The following is a 10,346-nucleotide window of genomic DNA, read 5'->3' on the forward strand; positions in this document are numbered from 1 at the left end:
ACATATCCACCTGTGGCCCACTGGCTGGGGTTTTATGGATAATGGACAGCCCCTCGAAAGTAGCCCCTGGTTCCAGTCCACACTCTCCACAGCCCCAGGCAGCCAGGAGGAAGACCTGTGATTTAGGCTTAGCAACTTGAACCTAGAAATCCTAGCAACTTGGTCCCCAGAAACATGACCCAAGTGAGCACCACATGCATGCCACTGGAGTATCATCAGTCTCGCCTTGTGTGAGGATTGTCCTGGGACCACAGCGGGCATCACAGTCCTTCAGAGCTCCCTAGGTTTAGGACCACATTCCAACCTGTTCTGTGAGACACGGACACCCCTTTATGCTTACACTACCCAGAGTTCATAATACGAGACCAAGATCTGCACGGTGCTGAGAACTCTTGCCGCTTCCTCTTCCTATGCCTGTATTAGGATTAAATTAGGTGACATGAGAGGACATAGGTCACATGCTCGGTACTGTGTCACCTGGCTTAAATGATCCAGCATGGTGTTAGCTGAGTTCTAGGATGTTAAAAAAAAAAGGAGGGAGAGAGGATGGTAGATTTTGTGCCCACCCTTGGGGAAAGTCATTTAAAATGAGCCCACCTCTGCCCCAGTGGGAGCACTGTGAAACCAGTAGGGGCAGATGACAGAAATCAGGGCGAGCACAGACATGTGCTGATCACACCCACCCCACCCACGAGCTGATCACACCCAACCCACCCACCTGCTGATCACACCCAACTCACCCACGCGCTGGTCACACCCACCTGACCCACGAGCTGATCACACCCACCCCACCCACCTGCTGATCACACCCAACCCACCCACAAGCTGATCACACCCAGCCCACCCACGAGCTGATCACACCCAACTCAACCCATGTGCTGATCACACCCAGCCCACCCACACCTTGCCAGAACATTGTTTTTCCAGAAATAAACTTGGAGGTTTAAAGTTTGGGCTATGTGTTCATTTGCTGGGGCTACTGTAACAAATTACCCACACCTTAGATAGCTCAAAATAACAGAAATGAAGGGCCAGGTGCAGTGGCTCATGCCTGTAATCCCAGCACTCTGGGAGGCTGAGGCGGGTGGATCACCTGAGCTCACAGGTTCTGAGACCAGCCTGAGAAAGAGTGAGATCCCTGTCTCTAAAAATAGCCGAGCCTTGTGGTGGGCACCTGTAGTCCCAGCTCCTTGGAACTGACAGTGAGACAAAAGAATTGCTTGATCCCAAAAATTTGAGGTTGCTGTGAGCTATGACACCACGGCACTCTACTTAGGGTGACAAAGTAAGACTCGGTCTCAAATAAATAAATAACAGAAATGTATTCTCTCAGCATTCTAAAAGCTAGAAGTCTGAAATTAAGGCATCATCTGGGTCCCGCTCCCTCCCAAAGCTCTAGGGAAGAGTCCCTTCGGCTTCTTCATAACCTCTGCTAGGTGCTAGCATTCCTTGGTTTACAGCCACATTCTCCAATCTTGGCCCTGTCATCACATGACCTTGGCCCTTCTCTGCGTACGCCTCTGGGTCTTCACGTGTCCTTCTTATAAAAATCCCAGTTGTAGGTGTGCAATTGTGTAGGGGGCGTGGGGAGGCGGCCGCCGCAGGAAGATATGGCTTGTGGACAGCAGAAGATTCAGTCTCAGCAGAAAAAATGCCGAAAAGCAAGCTGGACAGAGGAAGAAGCAAGGACGTGACCCACAGGCTGCTGCAAAGCTGCCTTGACATTTACCTGCACTGTCTGCAGGACACAGACGCCAGGCCCTAAGACCTCCCAGCAGCACCGTGACAACAGGCATCCCAAGACTCCACCTTCTCCAGAGCTAGCTGGTGTTCAGGCACACAGTTGTTTACAGGTGAATTCATGGTGCCTTTGACTCTTCCACCATCTCAGACCTCAGGTCACAAACCTGCGGCCGCTTTTCTAAGAAACTGTTGATCAGCAAAAATAAAGGGGATGCAGAAACACTCATTTTTATGCTGTTATGTTGGGCTTCGTGCAAAGACAATTCTGTGTAAATGTCGACTCTGATTTGAAAATCTGAAAATCAGTCCATACTTGTTATAAATTTTTTTTACAATCATAATTGTATTGATGTTCATATTTTGCAGAATAACTCATTTAATAAAGTAGCACTTTGGTTTTTTTTTTTTGCAGTTTTTGGCCAGGGCTGGGTTTAAACCCACCACCTCCAGTATATGGGGCAGGCACACTACTCCTTTGAGCCACAGGTGCAGCCCCAAAAGTAGCACTTTGATTTAAAAAAAATAATAATTTCAGTTGTGGGCGTAGGGCCCACCCTAGTCCAGTCCTGACAGTGCGATCTCATCTTAACCAATTACATCCACAAAGACTCTTTCCAAATAGAGACTCATTTGGAGGGCCTGGTGGACACGAATGTTGGGAGTACACCATTTACCCAGGCTCTAAACAAAGAGCGTTCACTTTCTTTTTGGGGGGTAGGGAACACCTTCTATTCCCACATCCTGTCAATGCAATAAGGGAAGCCCAGGCCAGGAAAGGATTTCCAAGTGAACAATCTTTGCTATGAAAATCAACATTTTCCAGTGATTGCACATTCCCAGACTCCTGGTGAGACATATGCAGAAAAAGGCAAGGTGGTCGGCAGCCTCAGGGCGCTCGGAGGTTTTCAGGAGACACAGGCACATGAATAATCATAGCATGACCCAGTGGCTCTCCTGGCAATCCGGGAGGTCATCTGCTGGCTTTGCTAGGACACAAGAAGTTTTGAGGCCAAGGTGGAGGAGAGCTTCAGGGGACAATGCAGATTTATAAAAACAAAGAAACAAACAAAAAACTAGTCCATGAGAGGCACCCGCCCAGAGGGGAGGAAGCAGAAAGTTTGTCTCCCACCAGTCCTAGGCTTGTGTCTGCCCAAGTCACACATCCTAAAAAAGCACAGTCAGCTGCCAAATAGTCCTAGGGGAGTCTGTCATGTCTCATTAAAGGGGTCCAGAGGTGGAGTTTCAGTGACTCTTCCCCAAAGCCAGTCTCTCCTCCTTTCCAGGCTGTCACATACAGAAGCAGCTCAGCTCCCAGCCAGCAAACCCTGATGCCTCTCCCAACCTAGCCAATGGGAGCCCCTTCCTGGTGGCCCCTTCCCAGTCTGCCTTAACCTCCCTGCGCTTCCCATCTCTACCTCCTTACCCAGGCCCTAATGTTGCATCTCAAGAGCTCAAACACGGCTCAGTGCCTGTAGCACAGTGGTTGTGATGCTAGCCACATACACTGAGGCTGGCGGGTTCGAACCCGGCCCAGGTCAGCTAAAAACAACAATGACAACTGCAAAAAAAATAGCCAGGCATTGTGGCAGGCACCTGTAGTCCTAGCTACTCAGGAGGCTGAGGCAAGAGAATCACTGAAGCCCAAGAGTTTGAGGTTGCTGTGAGCTGTGATGCCACCGCACTCTAACAAGGGCAACATAGTAAGACCCTGTCTCAAAAAAAAAAAAAAAAAAAGCTTAAACACCAGGCAAGAAATGGCTATTTTTATTAGAATGAGCTAATGTGGAATGGGAAGAGGAAGAAAGGAGTGCTCTTGCATTAAGCATCACTTTTGTGGGATCCTTCTAAAGCCAGTTCCTGATCTCTCTGGCCATTGGTCAGGGAGTGAGGGCTCTAAGGCCTGAGATGAAGGCTTGCATCATGGAGCCTGAGCTCCACACAGCAGAACCGGCTCACGTTGTCCCCCCGAGATTGTTATGACCACCACCATCACTGCAATGTGTCAGAGGCTAAGAAAGGAAGAATTCTGTTAGCAAGACCAGCTGCCCCCAACCCTTTGCTGCTTGAAGTTCCCGCAGAACAGCAGACAGACCTCCGAAGTGTCCTGAAACTGGCCTTTATCGGGGAGCATATGGCTGGGCTCCTGCCCAGGCACCCCGTAGATGGGACTGAGCATGGCAAGACACTGGGTCCCGGGGAGACCCAAGGTTCAGGCCTGGCCTCTTGGAAGCATGGCCAGCTGCAGGATGTGGCCTGAACCCCTGCATTCCTGCCCCAGCCGGAGCAATAGAGTGGCCCCCTGTCAAAGCCAGATAGAGGTCATCCCACAAAGTCCGTGGTCTTCTCCACTGGCCACCAGCAGGGAACTTCTGCCCTGATCAGGCAGGAGGGTTGGAATCAAACTGTTGGGAAAATAGTGCCTTCCACATCTGCTTTGATTCGGGGACCTGAGCAGCTTTTGTCCTCACACCAAGCTGGTCTCACAGAACCCTTCCCATGGAGCCAGTGGGAGAGCAGCTCCTTACGCTGCTACAGCCTTCCCACTTCCCACAGGCACAGGGAGCCCAGGTGCGGGGGCCTGGCAGGGGCTCAGGTGTCCTGAGCAGAGACCCCCATCCCCCTGCACAGTAGCCAGCAGTTTCAGGCTCTGCTCGTTGTTCAGCAACTGTCCCAGAAGGTTGAAGTTGGATGAGAAGGACTAGCGCCTTCACCAACCTGCCAGCATCATCTGAGACATTTCGTTTTCTTTATCATCACAAATTAATTAGCCAGCTAATGGTGATGATAGTGATCCAGGACAAGTGGGGTCCCCGCCAGCTTGTGGAGCTGCGGAATGGGGGGGGGGGATGCGGACTGGCTGCCTGCCCCTCGGGCAGTGTTGATGTGGTGGCAGGGAGCAGAGGAACCAGCGGGCTGGACAGTAGGCAGGGGGACCCTGCAGGAGGCTCCAGCAGCCAGAGGGGCCAGACAACTGCTGGGGAGACACCAGCACCTTAGGTTTCCTCCCCTTGCACTTATGGCTGAACAGGGAACCCCTATTTTCTAGGCCTGGTCAATTTCATGTAAGTTTCCTAGGCTTGGAAATAAAAGGCATTGCAGCCATTCATTCACTTCGCAGTCACCCAAATGTAACTACTGAGGATCCCAAATAGGTCACAGAGGGTCCCAGACAAGTTAAATGTAACTACTGAGTGTCCCAGATACTTCACAGAGGGTCCCAAACAGGCTAGAGGGCCCCATGTAACTATACACACACACACACACACACACACACACACACACGCCTAGACAAAGAACCCGGGGAGAGAGACAGACAGACAGAGACAGAGAAAAGAACTTTTCTCTCTCTCCTGACTTGGGTTGTTTCTCACTGCCGGGAGCTTTGCTGTTTTTGTATTCTTTTCTGTAAATAAATCCTATCTTACCACTGATCTGTGGTCCGCAGATTTACTTTTTTTTTTTTTTTTGAGACAGAGTTTCACTTATTAACCCTCTGTAGAGTACTGTAGCGTCACAGCTCAAAGCAACCTCCAACTCCTGGGCTTAGGTGATTCTCTTGCCTCAGCCTCCCGAGTAGCTGGGACTACAGGTGCCCGCCACAATGCCCAGCTATTTTTTTGTTGCAGTTTGGCAGGGGCTGGGTTTGAACCCGCCACTCTCGGTATATGGGGCTGGCCTGCTACCCACTGAACACAAGTGCTGCCCTGGTCTGCAGATTTATTCTTCAAATCACCAAGACCAAGAACCCACTGAAGACGAAATTCTGGTATCAATAGTAGCACCCACTGGTAGGTCGCAGTGAGTTATGATGACACCCCAGCCCTACTGACACCGCAAGACCCTGTCTCAAAAATAAATAAATAAAAAAGAAAGAAATGCATCCATTAGGTTATATCTAATAGTAGTTCATCCTTTTCTATTACTGCACAGAGCCCAAATTTAAGTGTTCACTGCTCGATGTGTATTTGGTCTGCTTACACTTTTTAACTATCAAAAATAGAACTACTGGGTGGCACCTGGAGCTCAAAGGAGTAGGGTGCCTGCCCCATACACTGGAGATGGCAGGTTCAAACCCAGCCATGCCCCCCCCCAAAAAAAAAACTGCAGAAAAATAAAATAGAACTGCTGAGAATATTTTTGTGCATATATTTTTCTTTTCTGGATATTAATATGTGCACTGATTTCTCAGTAAATGCTGACAGTTTCCAACGTGGTCATGCCAGCTCCCACCACGGTAAGTGAGGGTTCCAGCTGCCACACACCTCCACAGACACTTAGCATTGCCAGTCTCCCCATACCATCACCCTTCTGGTGGGTACGTCATTTTATTGCCATTTTAATTGCATTTACTCAATAAGTAAAGTGTTGAGCATCTTTTCATATGTTTGTTGGTCATCTCAATAGCCTCAATTATAAGATGCCTGTTCAAGTCTTTTGCTGATTTTTTTATGGGGCTATTTGTCTTTTCAATATTGGTTTGCAGGACTTTGATGGCATCTGAGTTTGCAGATACATTCACGCTAATGAAATTATCTTCACCTGCTTTACTGTGGTAAAGCTCCCAGACTCCTGAGATAAGGCTGAGTTGTCAGCCTGTAACCAAGTTGATAATGGAGCCCAACAGAACCCGGGTCTCCTTCCCCCCATGCCACTGTGTGCCTCCTCCCCAACAGATAGTGACCAGTACACATTCAAACATGACCTAGGGAGGACGAGAGAGAATCTGGGGGAGGGGAGAATGCAGGCCACAAAATGCTATTCAATTGTTCGCCTTTTCTTTTACAACAGTGAATAGCTACATTGTCACCCCAGGCCAAGTTGGAGAGGAAGTTATCTTATTATCTCTTAATTATGAAATAAATAAGTAATCATGACACGTCATACATGCCAAGTCTAAATGGATTATGAGGCTGAAAGAAACCCTTCCGTGTGAAGGCAAAAGCAACTTTCACGCATCAAAACAGTTCCTGCAGCTCTGCACGCCTGGCGCTAAACCAAGCCTTCCTCCCCGTCCAGTTCCCGGTTTCTCTCCCGCAGCAAGAAGCACCCCGTATGGGTCATGACTCCTTTCTACCACCAGGTGGCAGACTCTGCCCGTTTTGCTGCCTCACAAAGCCTTACAGCACCTGCTTAGGGTTCAATGGGGGTGGAGGGACTAGTAGGTGAAGCCCCTGTCGTTTCTAAAGTCCTGCTTGACAATCAGTTACTTCCTTTTCTTTGAGGTCCTAGTGATCAGCACAACGCCAAGCAGAGTCGGCATTCCACGTGCAAAGCAGACCCAGAGCTTGAGTTTTGTAAGATAAAATACTAGAGATCTGCATACTTAACACTCCAGTACCGTACATCTAAAAGCGCTTATGGTGGCAAATTTTATGCACGAAAGTAGAAAATAAAAACAATAATAATAAGTCAAGCCTTTTTTAACCCAATCCCACCTGGAGGTATCATCCCCCCTTCCGTCAAGTCCTCTAATCATTTCTATCAACAATAATAATTGGGTGGCGCCCGTGGCTCAGTGGGAGGGTTCTGGCCCCATACACTGAGGGTGATGGGTTCAAACTCACCCCCAGCCAAACTGCAACAAAAAAATAGCCAGGCATTTTGGCGGGCACCTGTAGTCCCAGCTACTTGGGAGGCTGAGACAAAAGAATTGCTTAAGCCCTGGAGTTGGAGGTTGCTGTGAGCTGTGACCCTACAGAGGGTGATAAAGTGAGACTCTAAAAAGTATATAATAAAATAAAATAATAATAATGCCAAATTTTAAATAAAAGTAGATATTTAAAGGTAAGGCCCCTCTGTGCTGCGATTTCTCCACAAGACTGTCTGCAGAACATAACAGTTTACAGAAATAAAGACACAGAGAGGTTAAAACGTGGTCTTAGTCACAAAGCAGATGGGAGCCAGGACCCACACAAGAATTCAAACCAAGGGGCACCAATCGGTTTCCTGATTACTGGGTGGAGAGGGTTCGAGAATGAGTCTGTACCCAGCTCCTTTCACAGCTGGGTCCAACTCCGGAAATCTGCCCCAAGTGTGGGCCAGTGAGGACCTGCTGCCCCTGGCAGGTCTCTCACCTGGAAACACCTGCACAGACTCCTGGAGATGAGTTTGCAGCAGACCTTTAGGAAGCACCTCTGAGAGTGAGAACCTGCGACTCAGGAAGGGAAGGGACTTTGCCAAGGTCATGCACCTAGTGAGGCCAGAAACTGGACTAGACCCCGGGTCTTCTGAGGCGCAGCCTGGGGCCCCATGCACCACATCCTGCTTGTATAAGGAAATCGGCAAACCTAGTGGGCCGCCAACAATTTTTTTTAACCTTTTCCACCCTTGTCAGTCTTGGAAACTGGACCAAAATTAAATGTGACCTGATAGTGGTCCCAAAGGGACTCAAACCTGGAGGAGGCTGTGGGAGCTCCTCAGTGTGAGGAGTGTGGGGTGGAGCTCTCCCTCACTCAGCACTGATTTCCTCCTCCACACTGCAAAAAGCCGGCAGGTGAGAACGGATGGGAGGCCTGGGCCAAACTGCGGCTCCTGTGTCCACCGCCAAGGGGCACAGCCTACCCGTCTTCTCGGCTCGTGCCAGCAGCAGAGACGACCCCATCCTGTGGGTCTTTCTACTTACTGGACGCAACTTTATATATATACTGTTGGGCTCAAGCGATCATCCTGCCTCAACTTCCCCAGGAGCTGGGATTACAGATGCCCCCCCCACAATGCCCGGGTAGTTTTTCTATTTTTAGTAGAGACGGGGTCTAGCTCTTGCTCCGGCTGGTCTCCAACCCCTGAGCTCAAGCGATCCACCTGCCTCCGAATCGGAGCGCTAGGATGACAGGTGAGAGCCAAGGCGCCCAGCCAGGAGGCAACTTTTAACAGAAAGAGTGTAACAGAGCTGGAAAAGTGTGCACTTGGGTATAACCTCACCGCAGACAGGGATAGCCACAGAAATGACATTTTACACTGTGGTTTGGAAGGGGGAATTTTTTCATGGAGGGGAAAAGGAAGTCTTTCAATTTTATAAAGGAAGTCAATTTCTTTCTTTCTTTTTTTTCTTTTTTTGAGACAGAGCCTCAAGCTGTCACCTTGGTAGAGTGCTGTGGCATCACAGCTCACAGCAACCTCCAACTCCTGGGCTTAAGCAATTGTCTTGCCTCAGCCTCCCAAGTAGGTAGGACTACAGGTGCCCACCACAACACCTGGCTACTTTTTGATTGTAATTGTCAGTGTTGTTTGGCAGGCCCAGGCTGGATTTGCACCCACCAGCTCAGGTGTTTGTGGCTGGCGCCTTAGCCGCTTCAGCTATAGGTGCCAAGCCAAGAAATTAATTTCTAAATGCTTAGGAGATGGAAATTCTTAGCAAAGATGAGTTGGTAGGACGTATCAATTGTATTTTAAGTTTTTGAAAAATTATACATTAAAAATGCATGTAGGCTGGGCACGGTGGCTCACGCCTGTAATCCTAGCACTCTGGGAGGCTGAGGCAGGTAAATTGCTTGAGCTCAGGAGTTTGAGACCAGCCTGAGCAAAAGCAAGACCCTGTCTCTACTAAAAATAGAAAAACCGAGGCAAGAGGATCGCTTGAGTGCAAGAGTTGGAGGTTGCTGTGAGCTATGACATCATAGCACTCTACCCAGAGTGACAGCTTGAGACTCTGTCTAAAAAAAAAAAATTGTCTGTAGAAGGAAAGAACCAAATTTGGAAAATGAGAGGCAGGTGGGAACCAAACCAGTGATGGCGAATCAGTGAAAAGAACAGCACTGGACGATGTCAGAGACATGGGCACAGTCTGCCCGGGCTCAGTTCGGTTGATGTAGTTAAGCGCAATGTCTGGTTTTGTCTTGTCATCAAACACAAGTTCAATCATGGTCAAGTGCATCTGAATCTGTTAGAAGATAATAAGAATTGATAACCTGTCACATTCTAATACCCAGATTCTGTGTGACAAAAAGTCAGAAAAGACACGTTCCAAGACATATGGTAGGTGCTTTCTTATATAATATTTCTTATCTTCAAAACAATCCAGCCAGATAGTCGTTAATCTGTTCCTAAGTTTGCAGCACAAACAATCAGCTGGAAGTAAAGAAGGAAAGGATCTTATTTACAGTAGCAAACAAAGACAAACTGCGTAGAAGGAAACGTACCCCAAAGTGTGCAAACACTGAAGATAACTTTCAAACTTTGGTGAGGGACTCAGAAGAAGTCTTGAACAAATGGAAAGATTTTCAGTGTTCTTGGACAAGAAGATGCAATATGACAACCATATCAACTCTGAGTTAACTTCTAAATTAAATGTGATCCCATTAAAAATAGAAAACTTTTATAATTACACGAGCTAATGCTAAATCTCCTGTGAATCAGATCACTGATAAAATCATGGAAAACATCAGCAAGAGCCCTCCAAGCCCCCCATCCTGACATTACCAGCCAGCTCTCATCCCTCCTCCCGGTCTTCTAACAAAGCACAGGCGTCCTCGCCAGGTCCTGCCCTCCCACTGCCTCCTTCACACCCACTGCCCCTGGGCCACAGGCAAGCCCCAGACAAGACCCAGTCTTTCCTCCCTGCGGCGCCAGCCTGGGAACAGCAGACAGAGCCCCGGCCCTGGTGG

At 48.7% G+C, this 10,346-nt stretch overlaps 1 pseudogene; it reads left to right on the forward strand.

Moving 5' to 3' along the window:
- Positions 1-1,610: 1,610 nt before the first annotated feature.
- LOC100951052 lies at positions 1,611-1,874 on the forward strand (annotated as a pseudogene).
- The last annotated feature ends 8,472 nt before the right edge of the window (positions 1,875-10,346 follow it).

Source organism: Otolemur garnettii, unplaced genomic scaffold (genome assembly GCF_000181295.1).
Source record: "Otolemur garnettii isolate 467f Iridium unplaced genomic scaffold, OtoGar3 scaffold00074, whole genome shotgun sequence".
NCBI lineage: Eukaryota > Metazoa > Chordata > Mammalia > Primates > Galagidae > Otolemur > Otolemur garnettii.